General features: G+C 40.6%; 1 long non-coding RNA gene across 12 annotated transcripts in view; it reads right to left on the reverse strand.

Annotated features, from left to right (window-relative positions):
- Positions 1–372: 372 nt before the first annotated feature.
- LOC138922042 (uncharacterized) overlaps positions 373–19,749 on the reverse strand; it is a 40,865-nt gene continuing 21,488 nt past the window's right edge. For 7 of the 12 annotated variants that reach the window (XR_011435160.1, XR_011435153.1, XR_011435155.1 and 4 more), the window contains 3 exons: positions 17,469–17,674; positions 11,048–11,255; positions 4,874–7,762 (listed from right to left, as the gene is read on the reverse strand). This is a non-coding gene — a long non-coding RNA (uncharacterized lncRNA). Of the gene's footprint in view, positions 678–4,873; positions 7,763–11,047; positions 11,256–12,305; positions 12,373–17,468; positions 17,675–19,749 lie in introns of those variants that run through there. The other 5 variants (XR_011435159.1, XR_011435151.1, XR_011435157.1 and 2 more) reach the window with 4 other exon arrangements.

Genomic DNA, 19,749 nt, shown 5'->3' on the forward strand with positions numbered 1-19,749 from the left:
TAACAATCTGATTACAAGAGGGTTTAAGTTAGGTTTAAAGGCACAAGAGCCAGGTAATAAAGAATCAGAAAGATAGCTTTACCGTAAAACATATGCAAACAATTATTGCATCACTTGAATACAGATTTGAACACTCAGCTTCCTGGAAGCTAAGACAGAACAAAAGCAAAAACGTATTCTATAGTAGGTATACCAGTTCTCTCTCTCTTTCCCCTGAAGTGTAAACTCTTTGAAAATTTTTATATTTTTAAAAATTCCTCCAGGGGATTTAAAGCTCCTAATTAGCGACTTATGACTTATACGTGGTAGATGTTGCATGAATGTCTCTTTTTAAAAGTTACCAATTTTTAAAATAAAGATACTTTCCAGGCATTGTCTTTAACTTATGGAACTTATTTATTAGGGGTATTATTATTTAAGGGACATGGAACAACCTACTGGACATGTCTTCAAAGCAGTTTTACAAGATATATAGAAACACTTTTCATATCTTTTACTAGGGGCATAATTTAGTGGAGTCTCTCAAAAGAGAAAATCCATAAACCGTGTATGATCTTGAACGAGATTTGGTTTCAAACAGAGGGTATTTGGTTGCCATCTTCTATCTGTCTGTTTTCCAGCGGTGGGCCGTGTTTCACTCTTACACGCAGCTCAGAGGTAGTGGGCAGCAGCTCTAACTGGCAGTAGGGAGAGAAGTGAAAAGATGGTGACTTTTGCTTCTGCTAAAAAGTCATTTTTGGAATCATTGTGTGTGTAATTTATTGACCCTTGGTCTAGAAGAATCTGATGCCTAATGTTTACTGACTTGTGAAGAATACATAATAGAAGTACAAAAGTGCCTTCTGCTCCAAAATAATTTTGAATTGGAAAAATCACAGTTTATGATTTTGTTTAATATCTTTTTTTTTCTTTAAAGATTTTATTTTTTCCTTTTTCTCCCCAAAGCCCCCCGGTACATAGTTGTGTATTCTTCGTTGTGGGTTCTTCTAGTTGTGGCATGTGGGACGCTGCCTCAGTGTGGTCTGATGAGCAGTGCCATGTCCGCGCCCAGGATTTGAACCAACGAAACACCGGGCCGCCTGCTGCGGAGTGCACAAACTTAACCACTCCGCCACGGGGCCAGCCCCTTGTTTAATATCTTTTAATAGTATCCTCAGCTGTTGAGTTATGCATATGTGTTTAACTTCAGTATAGCAAACTCGTATCCTTAGATCCATTCATAGAAAATTGTATGGAAAATGACTAATAGTTTTTTCTGGCTTTGTTATCTATATTTACTTTAATCTAAATAATTATTGACCTATATAAGCATTAAACTGTTTAAACCGTGTAGATTTCTTTACGTTGTGTCTAAGTACTGAATTTATGTTTATTTCCCTTTTGCCCAAATCTTAGTAAAGGATTTTTGTATGACAGAAGTCAAATGATTGATTCAAGAATGTAAGCCCTCCTGAACACTGACTGCCTTGGAGAAGCACCCTTAAAAGAAGTTGTGTCCAGTTTCTCCTCCTCAGGAGACTTACTGGATTCATCTAGTCTACATGCTGTCCTATGTGTAGCATCTCTCATCTCTCTTTTCCCACAGGAATTTAAACTCATTGATTTAAAAAATAACTAAAAATGTGTTTTTGGTTTTTTTTTTGAGGAAGATTAGCCCTGAGCTAACTACTGCCAGTCCTCCTCTTTTTACTGAGGAAGCCTGGCCCTGAGCTAACATCTGTACCCATCTTCCTCTACTTTATATGTGGGACGCCTGCCACAGCATGGCTTGCCAAGCAGTGCCCTGTCCGCACCCGGGATCCGAACCGGTGAACCCCGGGCCGCCAAGGAGCAGAACATGCGAACTTAACTGCTGTGCCACTGGGCCAGCCCCCAACTAAAAGTGTTTTGTAAGGAAATAATAGTGTTTGTTTGATAAAGGAGAAGCCAGAAGCTTGGCTATAACCATCAGATTAGATTAGAATTTCTGAATGTTGTATAATTAAGTATTAAAATCTTTTTATTTTCATTTCATCTTTCAGTATTTCATAAACAAATGCTTCTTGTGTAAGTGATACAGAGGAACTCTGGGGGCCGGCCCGGTGGTGCAGCAGTTAAGTGCACATTCCGCTTTGGCGGCCTGGGGTTCGCTGGTTTGGATCCCAGGTGCGGACATGCCACCGCTTGGCAAGCCATGCTGTGGTAGGCGTCCCACATAGAACGTAGAGAAGGATGGGCACGGATGTTAGCTCAGGGCCAGTCTTCCTCAGCAAAAAGAGGATTGGCAGATGTTAGCTCAGGGCTGATCTTCCTCAAAAAGAAAAAAAAGAAAAACAGAGGAACTCTGTTACTTTACCTCACAGTTCCAGTAAAAAAACTATGCTGATGTTTCAGAATATAACAGAGTCTCTGAAACGATGAACATTAAAAGAAAACAAAACAAACACATTGTAGCATGGTTATTCTAAATGCCTTTGAAAACTATGTAGCATTCTATCTTAGTAATGGAAAGAATTTTTTCTGATCTGAGTTTTGGTGACATTAGAAAGTTACTTATCTTCACTGTTCTTAACTTTTTAAATCTTTGAAATTATTGCCACTAACCTCTAATTGGTTTGAGAATTTAATGTAAGTAATTTAGTTTCTTGAGAGAAAATTGTTATACCATTAAATCATTATTTGTAGATTAACTCACTTTACTAATTTACAGGGGACAAAAATTCTGCCAGCTTCTTTTGCCCACAGCTCACTTTTACCCAAATTGTTTATTTTTTGCTGAAGTTGTGTTGTGCAGAGAGAGAGCACACATTATTTTCAATAAACCTAGTATTACATTTCATGTAATGGAATGTGAAGGTAAATCTCAACGTGATAACTGAGTTGATTGAGAGGTACCACATAGAACTTACACGCCTACCACCAAAATGTGACTCTTCCAATGCCTCCACAGTAATTTGTGTATGAAACAACCTCAGTTTTCAAAATCTGTTGTTTAACTCATTTGGTGATTCTCTCTCTTTTCTGAAGAGGATAATGTTCTTTCACTTAACTTTTATTTTGAAGTTGACCGTGTTTAGGGAACTCCTGGAATCTGAATACACAATACCAGAAGCAACTCCAAGAACTTTATCTCCAACAAAGCCTGTTTAATTGTTGCTTTTTACACCAGAGCGATAAATTAGGAGTGGCATGTAGGTGTGAATGCGTACTCTTCTTAACTTCCATAATTAATATTAGATTGGCTTTACAAAGATGTTTTTGTGTTGTATACTCATTCTTATGTGTTTTTTCCTTCTTAATTTTCAGTTTCCAGCTAACAGTGCAGTGGATTTTACAACAGTGGAATTCCTGCTTCAGGATTCTAAGAGTTTTTACATGCTTTCAGCACAAGGTCGCATTGTGATGCTATTCTTCCACAGGCCTTTGCTCAAGTAAACTGCTCCAAACATTTGCAGAGGTAAGATACCTTTGGAATGCTGTTTAGAGTAGCTAATCACATACCTTCTAAAAATGTATTTAGCAGACAACAGCAGGTAAAGGATATTTTCATTCTAACTTATTCTAATGTACTAAAGGCATTAAGCAAATACTAAGTGAATTGAATGGAGAGTAAACAGTTATTATTATAAGTTATAAAACACACATCCTCCTATGGAAGCCGTGTCACAGCAGTGCTGGGATTTTATATTATTTCATTTATGGATGGAAGAAAGCTGTGCAGTGTTGTTTGATTGTTCATTTTCCAGTGCTCCAGACCAGGGGATCAAAACATGCATCAAAATACTCTGGAAATTTTTTAAAACATGCAGATGCCAAGCCTTTATCAGACGTTACTGAGTCAAATTTCTGGCAGTGGTGCCCAGTAATGTTGTTGTTCTTGTTTTACTTTTTATTTTGAAATAATTTAAAACTTAGAAAAAATTTGCAAGAGTAGTACAAAGAATTCCCGTATATATCCTTTACCTGGTTTCCTGATGTTACATCTTAGCACATTTGCTTCATTGTTTTTCCTTTCTACCTGCCTACCTGTCTATCAACTTACCTATCCACATTTTTTTCTGAACTCTTTAAGAGTGTGTTGTGGGTCTGATGCTCCTTTACCCCTAAATAGTTCCATATAAATTTCCTAAAGAATAAGGATATCTTATGTAACTAGCATAATTAGTTAGGAAATCAGTGCTGATACAGTACAATTTTTGAACCTATAGACCTCGTTCAGACTTTGCCAATCGACCTACCAATTTAACAAGTGTCTTCATGTGATTCTTGTGCAGTCAGCCTAGGTGTCATGACTTTTTACCCCTTTTAAACTATGTAAGTTTTGTCCCTGGTAATACTCTATTTCTACAGTCTTCTAATTTCAAATCTGGGAAATTCTGGGAGGTTTGTGTGCCAGAAACTGCTCAAAAAACCTCATTATCAAAATTACTAGATAAGATATTAATGCTGCTTTCATCTAACATATATATATATATATATATATATTGTCTGGAAGGGGTGAGATTACGGAGGAAGCTCACTTTTCCTCACATAACCCTCCGGAGTCCTGTGGATTCCAGCTCATACCACATTCTGGATTTCCCTGAATTGGCCTATGGTTTGCATCAGTATTACTCAAGCTTTTAAACTAGAAAGCAATATACAAATATTAATACTTTTAAAAATATTGCTCTTACAAACAATGACTTTATTTTAATATATAATCTATAAATTATGTTATATTAATTACATGTAATGAATTAAAATAATATAATTATATAATAAAATATAAAAATTATAAAATATAATTTTAATAATTATATTATTGAGTTTATGTGATTTTATTATATAATTAATATTATGTAGTATGTAATTATTACATAATTATTTTTACATAATTAATTATAAATCTATATAGTAAACAAATGGGTGCACTTTATTACAAAAATATCAACTCGTATAAGCACAGACATAGCTAAAGTATTGGTAAATTTCCCCCAAACGATGCTTAGGTCATTTAACATTTAAATCAAGCACATGGTATGAATCCCTTTAAAACACGCTTTTGCTGAAGTATTTGTGCACATACATGATTAGAGTCCTTTCTTTCTGTTGACTGATCACACCAGTGAAATGTGAAATGAGTTGTTTGACTGACTGGACTTTTAGAAATCAAATGGGATAGGCACAGGGTTTGGAGAAAAGCCAGGTCTTACGTACAGCAGTATTCTACAGTGCAGGGACGGCCACTTTCACATGGCTTTGGGTCTGGGCTGCCCGTGGCCTGTGTGTGATGCTGTCGGTGACGGGCCCTGAGATCCCCCACAAGCCCCGGAGCGGGCGGTGCTTCAGTGGACCAGTTGACCCATCTCTACCACAGACACACGGCACAAAGCACACTGAGAGGTCGTGAAGCTCAGTTAATATTCAAAACGTTTTGATGCTCAGGTAAAAGGGGATTCAAGTTGTCACCAATTAGTAGGAAAAGACCAATTATTATACAGAGCTATGATCTTTTATAAGCAGAAACATTAAAGGAATCTAAAAGCTGTCACTTTTTATGAAAGAGCAGATGGCCTGAATTAGACCCCTAACATATAATGAGTGTGAGTGTGTCTGTCCAGGTCTGGATGCAGATGATCCAGATCTAGGTATAGACAACTGAACAGGAACACTTTTAAGGGCTGTTGGGGGAGGGAGAGAAGAGAATGGAAAACACACTGTCGATGTCCTTTGAGTCATTCTATTCAGTACTATCTATAGGGATTGATCCAGAAAAAGCATTGCCTTCTGTTCCAGACTTTAACTACTTGGAAATATGTTTAAATTATCATATTTCAATAAAATTCACAGTTTAGGCAGTAGAGACTTCCTGAGTCCCTCCTCTGGGCCAGACACTCAGCTACTATGATGAACAAGCCACAGCACTGGCTCTTCAGGAGCTGACAGTCCAGTGGAAGGAGACAGGTATATAAATAGGGCTGTTACCCTACACCCCAATTTTCTACCTTATCACCCCATCACCACTAAATTAGCATCTGGTTCTTGGAAGGAGTAGTTTGTCTCATGTCAGCTCCTGAGTTTTCTCCTTATTGGTCGTGTTCCTCCCCAAACCCCTAAGTCAAAGGCCACCACTGCCTTTGCTGCAGCTCATCTCCTGAAACCCCCCAAAGGGCTCCACATACAATTATGGAGATTGTGTAAGGCCGCCTTTGGGGACATAGACTACTGTAGGTTCACAAGGTGACTAAGGGAACTTCATGTAGGAGAAAACATGGCAGGCTAAGTCTGGCTTTTCCCAAAGGCAAAAGAAAACTTTTTGCAAAGAAGTTCAAATCTTTGTAACCCTCCCAAGCATCTCCCCAAGAAACTTGAAGAACACCCATGTCCTTTGCTAAAGCAATTATCTTCTAGTTGGGACTGGGGACTGGGGTGATGGCTGAGGGAGCCTCCTTCCCTGAGAGATCTAGCTGGTGCTTTGCCATTTAAGGCTGATCTTTGAGGTGTCTATGGCAGTCTGAAGTGAGAGTGGTCCTCATCACTCTTCCAGGTCTTCTGGAGGAAACCTTTGATTCAAACACACACACACACACACACACACACACACACACACACACACACACACAAACAGGCACACACATACACCACCTGTTTCCTTTGCCCTTAGACACAGGAATTCTTAAGCACGGGGTCATCAATGCTTGTTTCCCAGAGCAAACCCCTAGGGACTGGAGGAGGGTGATGAGTGAAGGGAGTAGCTAGTCTTCCAAATAAAGCAGGAACAAGCGATAATAGCCACGGGACTGTGGCCTTTGGGGAGAGGGACTGGATTAAACTGTCTGCTTTGAAGGTAAATTGTCTGACTGAATTAGATAAGGTTTTTTTCCAATTTGGTTTGCAAATATAGTGACAGGAACATTTTTGTTTGAGTTTACTCCACAATCTCAATAGTCATAGATTATCTACAAACAGGTTCAGATACTTAGGAATAAGGATTTTGGGTAATAAAGATTCTTTTCATTGAGTGTGGGGTAGTAACTAGGAACAAGAAGAAGAAGCATGCTAAAGTGGTGGGATGATTCAGCATGGGAGAAATAGTGAACCTTCTGTAAACCTGAGGATCTTTTCTTGACTCAGCAGCAAGAACTGGTGTCTTAGCACTTTTTTGCCAGAGTTACTAATGACCCATTATAAAAGAACAACTGAGGTTGATTATTTATCACGAAGGGATTTCTGTGTGTAGATAGAGCAGCATTTGCTCGATTGAGCCTCTCTCAGTCCTAATCCAGCGCAAAGGCACTGCTTGGCCTGGAGAGGGGTGTGACGTGCCCTGAGGAAGCTGGACAGAATCTTCTTCCCTCGAACCACGTGTTCATTCATCTAGTTTCTGCTCTGCTCACTCTTCCACTAGTCTGTTTTCTCCACTAATGGCCTGCCCCACCTCTCTCTCTCTCCCAACACTTTCTATTCTCCATTCATATGGCAGACAGAAGATGCTGTGCATAATGGAGCCCAGTTCGTGAACACAGGTCTCTCCTGGTCAGAGGGGAACTTCTCCTGTTTTCTTTTATTCTCCTTTTGTCCCTCTTTTCAGAATTTTAGCCAATTACCTCTTTTTGCTCCTCACCTTCTGTGACAAGTCCACTGAGCTTCTTAGTTTTAAGACAATAAGGGGGATTTGTTCCTGTAAACTCTTTGGTTAAAAAAAAATGAAAAACAGTTCTGTCAGAGATGGAAGTACAGGTAAGATCTGAAGCTCGTCACCGCTGGGCAGTTCCAGTTCACTGGGGGCTCTGTAAGTGACCTGAGAGGAGACATATTTAGCAGTTAAAAGTATTTTTAGGAGACCTTAAAATAGAGCCAAAGAATAAATCTAACAGAAACAAGAAAAGGAGAACTTGGATTCTGGGATACCCTGTGGTTCTTGAAATGTGAATAAAATTACTTCCTGAAAAAGCTCAAAAAGGTTGTTAATCATTCTCTTCTCAGTCACCATGTTCAGCAGGGTCTCAGGTGCCTGTCTGACAAATAGCTCCATGGGCGTGAGTGATCCAAATGAGGCACAAATCTTTACACACTTCCTACGTGTCAAAACAGCCTGCAAGATTTTAAAGAAACGTCCTCACTTGACAGCTCCCGTCAGTAGGCCCTGGGACCATGCGGGGACCCGACACGTTAGGTGGACCTGTTCCAGCTACTCCATTCTTTCCTTTTTCATTCCCTTTCTTTTCCTCTCTCTTTTTAATTGAGTATTTTATATGTTACCACCTTCATAACTCTAATGTTCTTGGTGGTCAAATGTTACTGAAATCAGGATCCTGAGAGTAGTTCAAGAAATAGTGTAAGTGGGAGTGCAAGAAAGGTTCTTCAACGGATGTGTTGAGTCCAGCACACTTTTATCTTATCAGTTGGTTTCTTCTTCCTTGAGAGAAGGAGGGGAATAGCTTGAATGAAAAGTACATAGACCAACTTGCTATAATGCGTCATCTTAGAAGTTGACTTTAGACAGATGAAGTTGAAGTCGTATGTGAACACATAGTACACCAATTCCTTCCCTAACCCTTCTATTAGGGCTCACTGTGCCCTCACCATGTGATGGTCATTGTGTTTTTGTGCTATGCTCCATGAGAGCTATCAGCTGCAATTAACCACCTCCTTTTCAGATATTTAAAATCTACCAGTGGGAACAAGTATGTACACAAATAACTTTATTACTAAGTGGAAGGTAATGTCCCTGTAAAGATATAAATAAAGCTCTTGAGTGTTCTTAGGAGAAAAAGATCAGATCTAACTAGAGGAATGTGAGGAATTCATGCAGGAATGGATTTTCCACTCCAAATGATTTCTCAAGAACTACTAAGCCTCCAGCAGCTAGAGATTCGTAAGAGGTCATTCCAAAGCTCTGGGAATTGTGCCTGGAAAGCCAATAATGTGGTAAGGTTTAGGTGTATTTGGGAAATGTTCATGTAGGCTCACTGAGATGTTCCAGGAGACATTTATGGATAAAAGACAATGAAGAAGACACAGATCCTGTCCGTGGAGAGCGTCCAGTCTGGTGTGGGACATGATGAATAAAAAACAATGTTTGCTACAGTGTTAGAAGTGCTGTATTAGAGGCACATACAAGGGAGGAGGAGGAGGAGTCAGAGAAGGCAGTAAAGACTGGTCCTGAAAGAGACAATTTTATTAACCTGCATGAATTACAGGGGAAACTAGAGTTTATACAGAGATACAGAGATGTGAAATGCACATCCTGTTGAGCAAATTGTAAGATTCAGTGGCTAGAGCGTGTGGGACAGGACGAGCCAGGAGGGGCAAGAAATGAAAGTCCAGATAATTAGGTTAGGGAAGGACCTTGAAGGCCAAGGAAAAGAATTTGGATTTATTTGCCAGGCAACAAAGGCTTCTAAGTGAGGAAATAAAATAATCATACAAAATTATATAAGTAAATACTTTTTTCTTTAACCAAAATAAAACACAGAACCTCCTCTCCTAAAGACTATGGAATACCAAAGAATAGACAGACATACAAATCCAAATAATCTGGTGAATAGGGCAGTTAAAAATTTTTCATAATGGTCAAGGGCAAGGACAGCCCTGAGCTCCTAGGATTTTAAGATACATGAGAGCGCCAATGTCTGTGTTCATCACCAAGCCCCAAGTGTTCAATTAAAATTTGTTGAAAAAGTGAAGGAAATATCGGATAAGTGAGTGAAACAATGAAAATGACCCCCAAATAATTTCAATCTTTATGAAAGGAGGAAGAACAAGGAAGACCAGTGCCCTCCAGCTTTGCGTAGACAGCTTCTACATGAGAAGGAGGGAATCAATCCTACATCTTGTGTTCTCCTTGGATGAGTCAATAACTAAATGGTAGTAAAAAGAATATGTCCCAAAGTCAGGGGAAAACAAGAGGTACCATTCCTAGTGAGCACACTTCCTGTGGACTTTCAACACATGTGCACAACACATAGGTAGGAATGAAGAGATGACAGGATGCTGTAATTGGTGAAACTGAGAGCAACAAACGTACTCATCTTGGTTACATGATAAAAATGACTATAGGAGGGATGAACACTAACACTCCATAGCAGAATAAATATCGAGTAGTTAATTAACAGTTTCAGCAGAAGTGATATGTAAATACACATACTTACTAAGGAAAACAAAGTAGGAAATCCTATTATCTGTTTAATATCTGTGACCTCTTTAAAGCTAGAAACCACATATTTGATGTCTTTGGTTCCTAGCACTGAGCACACTGCCTTAGTAGGCTAGCAGGCTCTCAAAAAATAAATACTAAATGCAAATGAATATACTCAGATGCCCCTTCAAGTGTCTGCATCCATCACCTTCCTCCAGGGTGTGAAGGTGGTGTGGTCTACCCACCATCACCTGCCATCACCCAGGGGGACCTCAGGAGACCATCCTTCCTCTGGAGCCCACCTGTCATTTCAAGGTTATGACAGTAAGGTGGCAATTTTTTACGAGATTTTCTCCTTCTTTCCTTTTACTGTTTCGAGGATCGCTAGGGTGGCCGTAAAAACAAGAGCCTGATAGCTCTGGAGAGAGCCAGGATGAGGGCAGGGCAGGTTGTACAAGCCCTTCCACAAATGCTCTGCCAGGCCCCTGCCTTGTGTGCGCAACACCTCAAAGCTGACTTAAACGCATCCCACTGTTCCAGGATGGCTGCCTTTCCAGACTGTAGACTGCTGCTGGGGCAACTTGCCAAATGCTGCTCCTGGTCTGAGAAGGTTAACCAGTGTCCATGCTGCATGGGAATGAGCCTGCAGAATCAATGCCTATCGACACTGAGATTTCACTTGGATCTAACTCTGCCAGATAAAGCAGTAAGAGGCGTGAAATCCAGCAGTTCACCTGAGAACAAATTTCATGCCGGTAAATTCTAATCTTTGCTATTGGCAGTGTTGTTCAGCTCTGCAAAGGCTGCCCCGCCTTCTGCCCTTTCCCAGCCTGGAAAGCAAAGCCAGCTTGGGTCACACCTGTCCTGGTGGCAGAATCCATTGTGTGTCACGGCCTCCCCTCCATGTCAGCACAAATATCCTTTAAGCCAAAACTTTCCTCTTACCATTTCCATGACGGAATCATTTCATCTGTAATAATTTTCCATCAGAGGCTGGAGAGGAGGCTGCTGGAGTTTACCTGCTGTTCAAACCAGGCACGGTGGAGAGAGACCATTTTTCTTTGTATTTGAAACCACCAGGAGGATGAAAATGCCCCATCAATACAGCCAATCAGGAGTATTTTATATCTATTGCTGCAGTGAGAAAGCCCACCTGTAACAAAATAGAAGAGGGATGCAAAGAAATAAGAAGCAAAAAATAAAGAAGAGAAGGAAGAAAGATTTAGAGAAAAAAGGGAGCAGGAATAGTCAATCCTTCCTGTCGAAATGCTCTGTGGTTTATAGCGAAATAGTGCTTTGCACAGCCGGGGTTGTTTGTCAAGGGTTAAATGTCACTCAAATCACGCCCGTTATGAACTGGAAAGTGTGTACGTGTGTATGCGTGTGTGTGTGTGTCTGGAAGGATCGAGATGTGACGCTACTTTCTTATGCATTTCAAATGGAGCCACGCTGGCCTGGAGGTGACCTGCCACACGATTTTTAAATTATCTCTGAGCGCGCTCCGCTTGTTTTGGAAATGCTCTAAATAAAAATAATGGACTGTCTTTTAATAAGTCTCATTGTGAGGATTCCACATGGCAAACCACGCAGCGCAGCTTGGAGGCAAACATCGGGCATGTGTGATCTCGCTGGAAGAGAGACAAATGGTGATGCGAGGAACTCGATCGAGGGACTGCTGACAAGAAAATGGCATTTGCAAACTGACCCATCTGTCAGGGTGGAGAATATTGGCACCTGTCATGCAATTTCAGTCATGACTTTTAATAAAGCTGCTTTCCCTTAGGTAAAATTGGAACTTGACTGTAATGTTAGCTGCGAGCACGTCTTGTTTTCCCCTTCAGAGCGCTTTTGTACGTGAGGCGGTTCAAATGAGTCTTAAAGCCAAAGTAATGATGTTTACCAGCTTTTCCCCTGTTCTCCCCAGAACTCTGGATTTGAAAAAGATGTTGCACTGAGTTTTCCTTTTTTTTTCTTTCTTTCTTTTGCAAAATGTCTCCTTTTGCCAATGAATGCTGGTTTCGGCATAGACTTTCATACGGTTCGGCTCACCCTTCTCCCCACCATCCCTGACCTCCCTCTCCCCCTCGCCTCCGCCTCTGACTGGGTTGTTTCAGTGAATTTAGTCCGAGGAAGTATGTATATAATAAAAACTCGATTGGGATTTGTTGGGTGTCAGTCAATAAACCAGTCAGAGTTTAATTACCAGGCAAGTGATGGGCTGTGGTGACAGGCACCAGCTCCAGTGGAGAGGATTTCTTCTGGGGCAACCACTACAGAAAAAAAAAAAAAACTAAAAATGAGGTTACTTTGAATGTGTGTGTGTGTGTGTGTGTGAGAGAGAGAGACAGACAGACAGACAGACACAAGGAGAAGCTAAGAGACAAAATCGAAAAGCAAAAAGTTGAGTGCAAAAGCCAAAGAGAAATGAAAAGTTAAGGAACTCCACTGCTGCCGTCAACCCTATCGAAACTGGAACTCTCACTTCCTACCAAAACTATCGGAAAGAATTACTGTATAAAAAATGACATAATGTGTTAAATGCTGTTTCACACAGTAGGAATCAAGTGTGTTTTCTCCCTTATTAACTTCCCACAAACAATGAACCATTTCTTTCCCACCCCTCCCAGCGCCCAAACACCACTTTGGAGCAAGATTCCAGGTTGAGAGACCCTACTACAGATTCAGGATTATTGGGGCGGGGAGGGGAGGGCGGGGGGAATATTCTTGTCTTTTTTTCTAAAGGCAATTCACACTCAACATAGATTTTATTTTTGACTAGTTATAGGAAATGTCATCTTCTACCTGTCATGTGTCATGAAGCTGTATGTGAAGATGCAGGGTATTTTGACTGAAGGGATGTTCTATTTTCTTTTCACTGTTCTCCAGTGGTATGTCTCAGTTTGTTTATTTGAAATTCTTAGATCATTTTAAGGAATTGTGGGGATCTTTGACTCAAGGTAGTATATCCACTACTCAGAGAACCCCTCTCGGCTGGAGTAGGAGAGGAAGGGAGGCATCGGGCTGTGCTGAGAATCTGGGATGGTGGAGGAGGCCCAGAGTATAGATCCTTTCCTAGAATTTAAATTCCATTGAATTTTACCAGAGTATCCTGGATCTTTTCCTCCTTTCTGGAATTCTTTTAGAATTATACAAAAGCATGAGATTTTTATAAATATATCATAAAGGTTTAAGACAAAAAAGATCAGGCAGGATGAGCTGTGAAGATATATGAAAAAAAATTATACACAGCACCAAAGCAAAATCAGCAGGCTTTTGGCTTTTGCCAATTCTTTGTGAAGAAAATATTTGGCATTTTGCCTAAAATCTTAGCAGCAAACATCAGCCATTCAAGCTTAAATTGATATTGAAAAACAAAACCAAAAAGGAAAATAAGACAAAACCCTGCACCCCTGGGCCAGAAAATTGCCTGTGACCTGAGTCCTGGAAACCTATAAACTAGAGCCAATTCCCCCACTTCCATTTGCCCTGGGTTGAATCCTTTCTAGGCCTCAGTTTACCCAGCTTGCCGCTCAAATGCCAATGCTCTTGGGGACCAATAAATTCCTCTATGGTTTCAGTCCAGGTAGCAAGTGATCAATTTCAATAAACTTAAGAATGAGCAGGCTTTGTTTAAATGTCTGTTAAAACAAACTTTATGACTGCTTCAGTGCTGTATCAGATAGCCCACCATGTCCACATACCCCATAAAACACGTCACCAGGCTTCCCGAATATGTCAGGTTAAGAGAACCAGAATCTTTCCTGGAGCATTTCTGTTTTGAATGTCTCACCCCATATGAACAACCTTTAAGTCCAAACCTAATGGGACATTGTAACCAGAAGAACTAGAATTAGAAGAAATAATAGTGGTATTGTCTCAGAGAAAAAAGGAAGATCATGAAGTGGAAAAAATAAGCGAAATACTATTTTAAATTAGCCAAAAGGAGCTTCATTCTCTATGGTTTGACATTTTGCAGTGTCAAAAAACTGCCTGCGTTTTCAACCCATCAGGATTCTTACCTGCCGCAAAACTGCGATCAAAGGAAAGGCACAGACAATCATCCAGCCACAACTGGATTATAATCCAATGCTTACCAAGAAGGTAAGACAAACCTAAACACGCCTCAACAACAAAAAGACAGGCGGGTCCCTCTTTTAAGCCCACTATTTCTGTTGAGTATCATTTATGTACATCTTCAAATAAAAGAGAAAAGCAAACACTGAAACAGTTATTAAGTGTGGAGCTTTCCACTGCTTCCAAGCGATCACTATCATGGAGAGATGTCTACGGCAACTCTCTGTGCAACATCCCTCATTGCTGTTGTTGTTGAAATAACCATGGGGTTTCAGAAATGAGTAAAAATTAAACTACATCTTTATATTATCCTATTTTTAAAGATCTCCAGGAATGGGATTTTCACAAAAGGAATAACACTCTATTATGGTGCCCTAAAACCCTTCACCACTTTATATTCGAAGTGCTGCACTAGGAGCTTGTTTCCTCTTGTTCTCTTAAGAGAGAGAGGAGAGATTTCACTTATGTGCTGTTTTTTTAATTTTTATAGACCAGCTCACTAGCACAGGATGAAAGATTTGCACAAAAATGGGTGTGGAAGTCACTGTTGGCAACAAGTCCCTGCTGGCGGATTGTTCCCCGGCAGCAAGCTCCTTTGTGCCCAGCACTCCTGTTGTAGTTGTTAGCACACGCTCCTTCATTCACTCACACACGGATCCCTCGTTCATTGGGGCAGGCCACGCATTTTGACTAAAGACCTCCTTAAGCTCTAGGGAGATATTCAAAAAAAGGAAGGCAAGGCCCCTGCTTTAAAAGAGCTGGCCTTCTCATGGGGATAGACTGAAAACAACCAAACACGTAAGCAAGAGAAGCATCAGGTGGTGATGAGTGTTATGTGGAAAATGAAAATAACACGCACTAGAAAGCTCCTTTGGTTTTCTGGTCAGGAAAGATCTCTCTGAAGAGGTGACATTGAAGCAAAGGAGCCAGGTGAGTGAAGGTCAAAGCAAGAACATTCCGGGCAGAGGGGACATCTTGGAACCTTGGGAAAGGAAATGAAGGCTGGCGTTTTTGAAGTGTAATGAACAAAGGCAATGTGACCAGAGACGAGTTAGGACAGGCAGGCGGGAGGAAGACCATGTAGGGTCTTGTACCCATGGCAGCAGTTTACATTTTCTGCTAGGTTTAACAGCAAGCTATTGTTGGGTTTCAGAATGAAGACTGACATGATTTGATTTGAGTTGAGTTTTAAAAGCATCACTCTAATGTCTATTTAAGTGGCCAAAAGTAGAAACAAGGAGACCAAAGAGGGGATATTGCAATGGTCCAGGCAAAAGATGGCTTGTGGCTTGGGCTGGGATGACTGTAAAGAGATGATGAGAAGTGGATAGATGCAGGACTTATCTTGAATTAGTCAACAGGAACTGCTGATGTATTGCTTGATGCTGAGAGATAGTGAAGTATATCCTTCAGTATGAGCGGGCTATACTGTGTGACACACAGCACCAAAATCTTAATGGCTTAGAACAACTTAGATTAACTCCCCCTCCATGCTCCATGTCCATGGAAATTCAGTAGGGACTTTGTTCCACATTGTCCCCACTCAAAGACCCAGGTTGATGGAGACGCTGCACTTGGAATGTGGCTGCTTGCTGAATTAGGATTAAAAGAATACAGACAATCATGCACTGACTTGTAAATGCTTCCACACAATGGTGACACCTGTCACCTCTACTCACAGCTCATTGGCAAGGATCATTTGGTCAAGGGGAGGGAAAAGTAGAGTTATTCTCTGTGGAAAACAGTGGAGGGAAACCGGGTATTGGGGCACATAGCTAATATTGATCACAGGAGGTGTCAAGGGCAATGCCTCCATTTTTGATTTGAGTAATGGCATAGATGGGGCCGCCATTTCTTGACTGGGAGATGAGGGGAGGAGCTCTTGTAATCCTTCACCATGATTATAGCTGTTGGTTCAACACTCATCTTGCCAGAGACGGTGCAAGCTCCATACTCCCAAGGTCACTACTGTCCTAGACTCTATGAACCCAGCACCATGACTGGAGTATAATATTTGGTGATTTTATGAATGAATTAATGAAGCAAAGAATAAGTCATTAAGCCTTTTTTTTTTTTTTTTCACTTTCCAAGGGTGGCAAACGATTCTATTTTCAACCTTCCTGTCTGAAGTCAACCCAGAAGTCCACATTTAAGCCTGTATTATAAGCCAGGGCTCAGCTGCATGGGCTGATTCACACAGGAGGGGTTAACAGCTACATACTTTCCCTGGCCGACATTTGGCTGTGATGAAGTTTCGTGCTCTAGTTCCTGATACCTCCATGAGTTTTGGCAACTTATCTGAATGCTTCAGATTATCTTCCTGGTCACCAGCTGACTTCTCAGTTTTTGAGTTAGCTGCACTTTCAACTCCAGCTAAGGGACACTTTGGTCAGCCAAGGCATTCTGACACTATCCTATGAGCCATTGGAAGTATGGACCATTTTCAAGTCAAGAATTGGCATGAACTGTGTGCTGACTGGAAACTCCTGAGGGCTGGTGCTATATTCCTTGAATCTAAACATTCCCAACACCAATCAGAGTAATGGTCACACATAGGCACACAATAAAAACTTGACATGTGAATTACTGAGCAAATGAATGAACACATAGATGATTGAATGAGGTTTAAAAAGATTAATGTTGTGGCAGTAGCAGGTTTAATTGGAGGAGGTACAAGCTTGTGGCAGAAAAACAAGCCCTGTTGGAAGAGTCTAGAGGTGAATTTATAATACCCAGATACCGTCTGTCTCAGTTCAGTGAGTCCCTGGCTGAAGAGTGATATTTAAAATTGCAACTCAATATTCCTTCTGATTCAATGTCAGTGCGACTTGTTAGAAAGACACAGGGCAAGATTTAAAGAAATAACTTGTAAAAAATTTATATAGAGAGATAAAGTTATGTCATCAGAATTACTAATACCTGACTCCCCATGCAACAGTAACTCTGAATTCCAACACTATATAATTTGATCTAATGAAAACATGCATTGAGTACAACTTTAAGATGATAACGCTTATGGTTTTCAAACCCTTTTTAAATCTGTGATATCAATTTAGGCACCTGCTCAAGACACCCAAACCACACTTTTGGCATATAGGAATACTAAAATCCACTTAATTTTCCAGTGGTATATTAACGTGGAGTTGTTTACTTGCAAGAACAGAAACACAACTAAACTAGCTTAGAGGAATGCAAGTGCTCATATGAACAAACCACAAGCAGGACAGGACACAGCTGGAAAGGTTGTGTGCAGCTGAGCTTTGAGGATGGCTGAGACCAGGTTCTCACACACCATCAGCTTCTCTCCTTGTCTCCCACTCAAGTCCACTTCCTTCTGTATGTTGACTCTGTTCCTTCACACGACAGATCAGCTTCCTTCACAGTAAGGAAGACACGGCAGCCAACAGCTCTAGACTCTGATGTCTCCTCTAGGGAGGAACTCAATCCCTTTTCCAAGCTCTAATTGGATGGCAAAGCAAGATGCAGATCATCTGTCACCTGGAGATGAGAGGGAAAGTGATTGGCAGCTTTTACTGAAACCACAGGGCTGTGGCTCTTGATCAGTGGTAGGAGCAGCTCTCTGAAGAAGAATGGGGTTGTTTCCAGCTGAAGAGAGCCTAGGCACTCATTCTTCCACCGTCTCTCTATGCTGTAAACCTTCAGGAGGCTGCTGCTGCTGCTGTTTACTCTGCTGGGGTTGTTTTTTATTTTTAACCCCCACTGTATGAGTGAGAGAATGAGCGTGTATTAGCTTGTTCAGGCTGCCATAACAAAGCACCGCAAACTGGGTGGCTTCAACAACACAGATTTATTCTCTTACAGCACTAGAGGCTGGAAGTCCAAGATCATGGTTTAAGCAGATTTGGTTCCTTCTGACGCTGTGAGAGAGAACCTGTTCCAGGTCTTTCTCCTAGTTTCTGGTGGTTTGCTGGCAATCTTTGGTGTTCCTGGGCTTGTAGATACACCCCCTTGATCTTTGCCTACATCTTCACCTGGCACTCTCCTTATGTGCATACACATCCAAATTTCCCCTTCTTATAAGGACACCAGTCATATTGGATTCGGGCCCACTCTTGTGACCTCATTTAAACTGAACCTCTGCAAAGACCATGTCTCCAAATAAGGTCCCACTCTGAGGAGCTAGGAGTTAGCAGGGCAACATATCCTTTATGGGGGGAGGGGGGACACAATTCAACCCATTACAGAGGGCAAGGACATTTTTGCTCAATAAAATGGGTGGACTTCTTGAGAGTGAACATCATTCAGTCTCTAACTCAGTTCTTCTTAAATCCCTTTCACTTGCTAATTTATTGTGTTCTTAGCATTGCTATCTGTGTTTTAGGAGGTTTTTTTTTTTAACCAAAGTTAATATTGTCTATTTGCATTTAACTTTGGCAATACAAATGTAAACAACTTCACTTTTCTTCACTGTTACCAAATCATAAGTAATTACACATTTTTTATTGTAGACCTATGGACAATCAACATACAAATTCCTTATTTAGAACTTTTTCAACCAAATTAGTTTTTCTTTAGAATATTTCTCAAAAGGAACATTGGCTTCTTCCCCATCTAGCTACTAAAATAATTCTCAATAAAATCAATCACTACAGTATAATATGTTAAAACCGTTTCACACATTCCGGTAATCGAGTACTGGATCCCCTTTTGAATTTATGTCTTCCATGTTACATCACAATAGGTATTAAAGAAAGAGGTTAAGGGAAAAAATGAATGACTAATAAGTGGTATTATTCATTGTGATAATTTGTGAAGGGGAGAAAATTCGGTTTTCAAATGAAAAGGTATCAAAATCAAGGATTGATCTGAAATTTTGTTTTAAAATAGTGTCATTTTTTGCCCCGGTCTGTGAAACCATTTGTGCCCTCAGATGAGCCACTGGGAAGACTTGCTGGAGTCTCTGAGCAGAGGAATTCCTGGACACCCAGCTTACCCATTCTGGACTCTCATAAAATGTTCTCAACATGATAAAAATGTGTGTAAGTATATTTTTTTCTTATTTTTTAAATTAGTAAAAAGATAACTGAGTGGGACCCTCAGAATGGTGTAATGAGTAACTTGGCAATTTTCCCCAAAAAGCAATGATGAAACTGCATAAAATTATTAAAACAATTACTTTCACACTATGAAAATTGAGCAAACACATAAATGAATCAAGAAGCATTTATTCAAGCAAAACTACTGAACTCTAGGAAGGGACGATGAGAGTGTCCAGAGTTTTAGCCTAGGGATGCTCCCATCTCCCTCTGGCTTTGTTTTACCAGAGCTGAACAAGGTATGAAAACCAGCACCTTTGAGCTCTAGGAGACTGCCATGAGTTAGAATGGAGTATGGAAAAACCCCATGCCTGGAGGTGCTGTGCAAAAGGAATATGAACCTCAGTGCAAACAATTGGGGATGGATAGCTAACACAGATGGTCTGAGGGTGCAGTATCATGAGACTAACCAGAGGTTAATCAAGACAATTCTGGAAATGAGAAAGCCAGAGAAGCTCTTAATAAAATTTGACATATTCGTGGCGGTCTGGAAGGTTGGGTGTATGCATAAAGTTG

This window comes from Equus caballus, unplaced genomic scaffold (genome assembly GCF_041296265.1).
Source record: "Equus caballus isolate H_3958 breed thoroughbred unplaced genomic scaffold, TB-T2T haplotype1-0000340, whole genome shotgun sequence".
Classification (NCBI taxonomy): domain Eukaryota; kingdom Metazoa; phylum Chordata; class Mammalia; order Perissodactyla; family Equidae; genus Equus; species Equus caballus.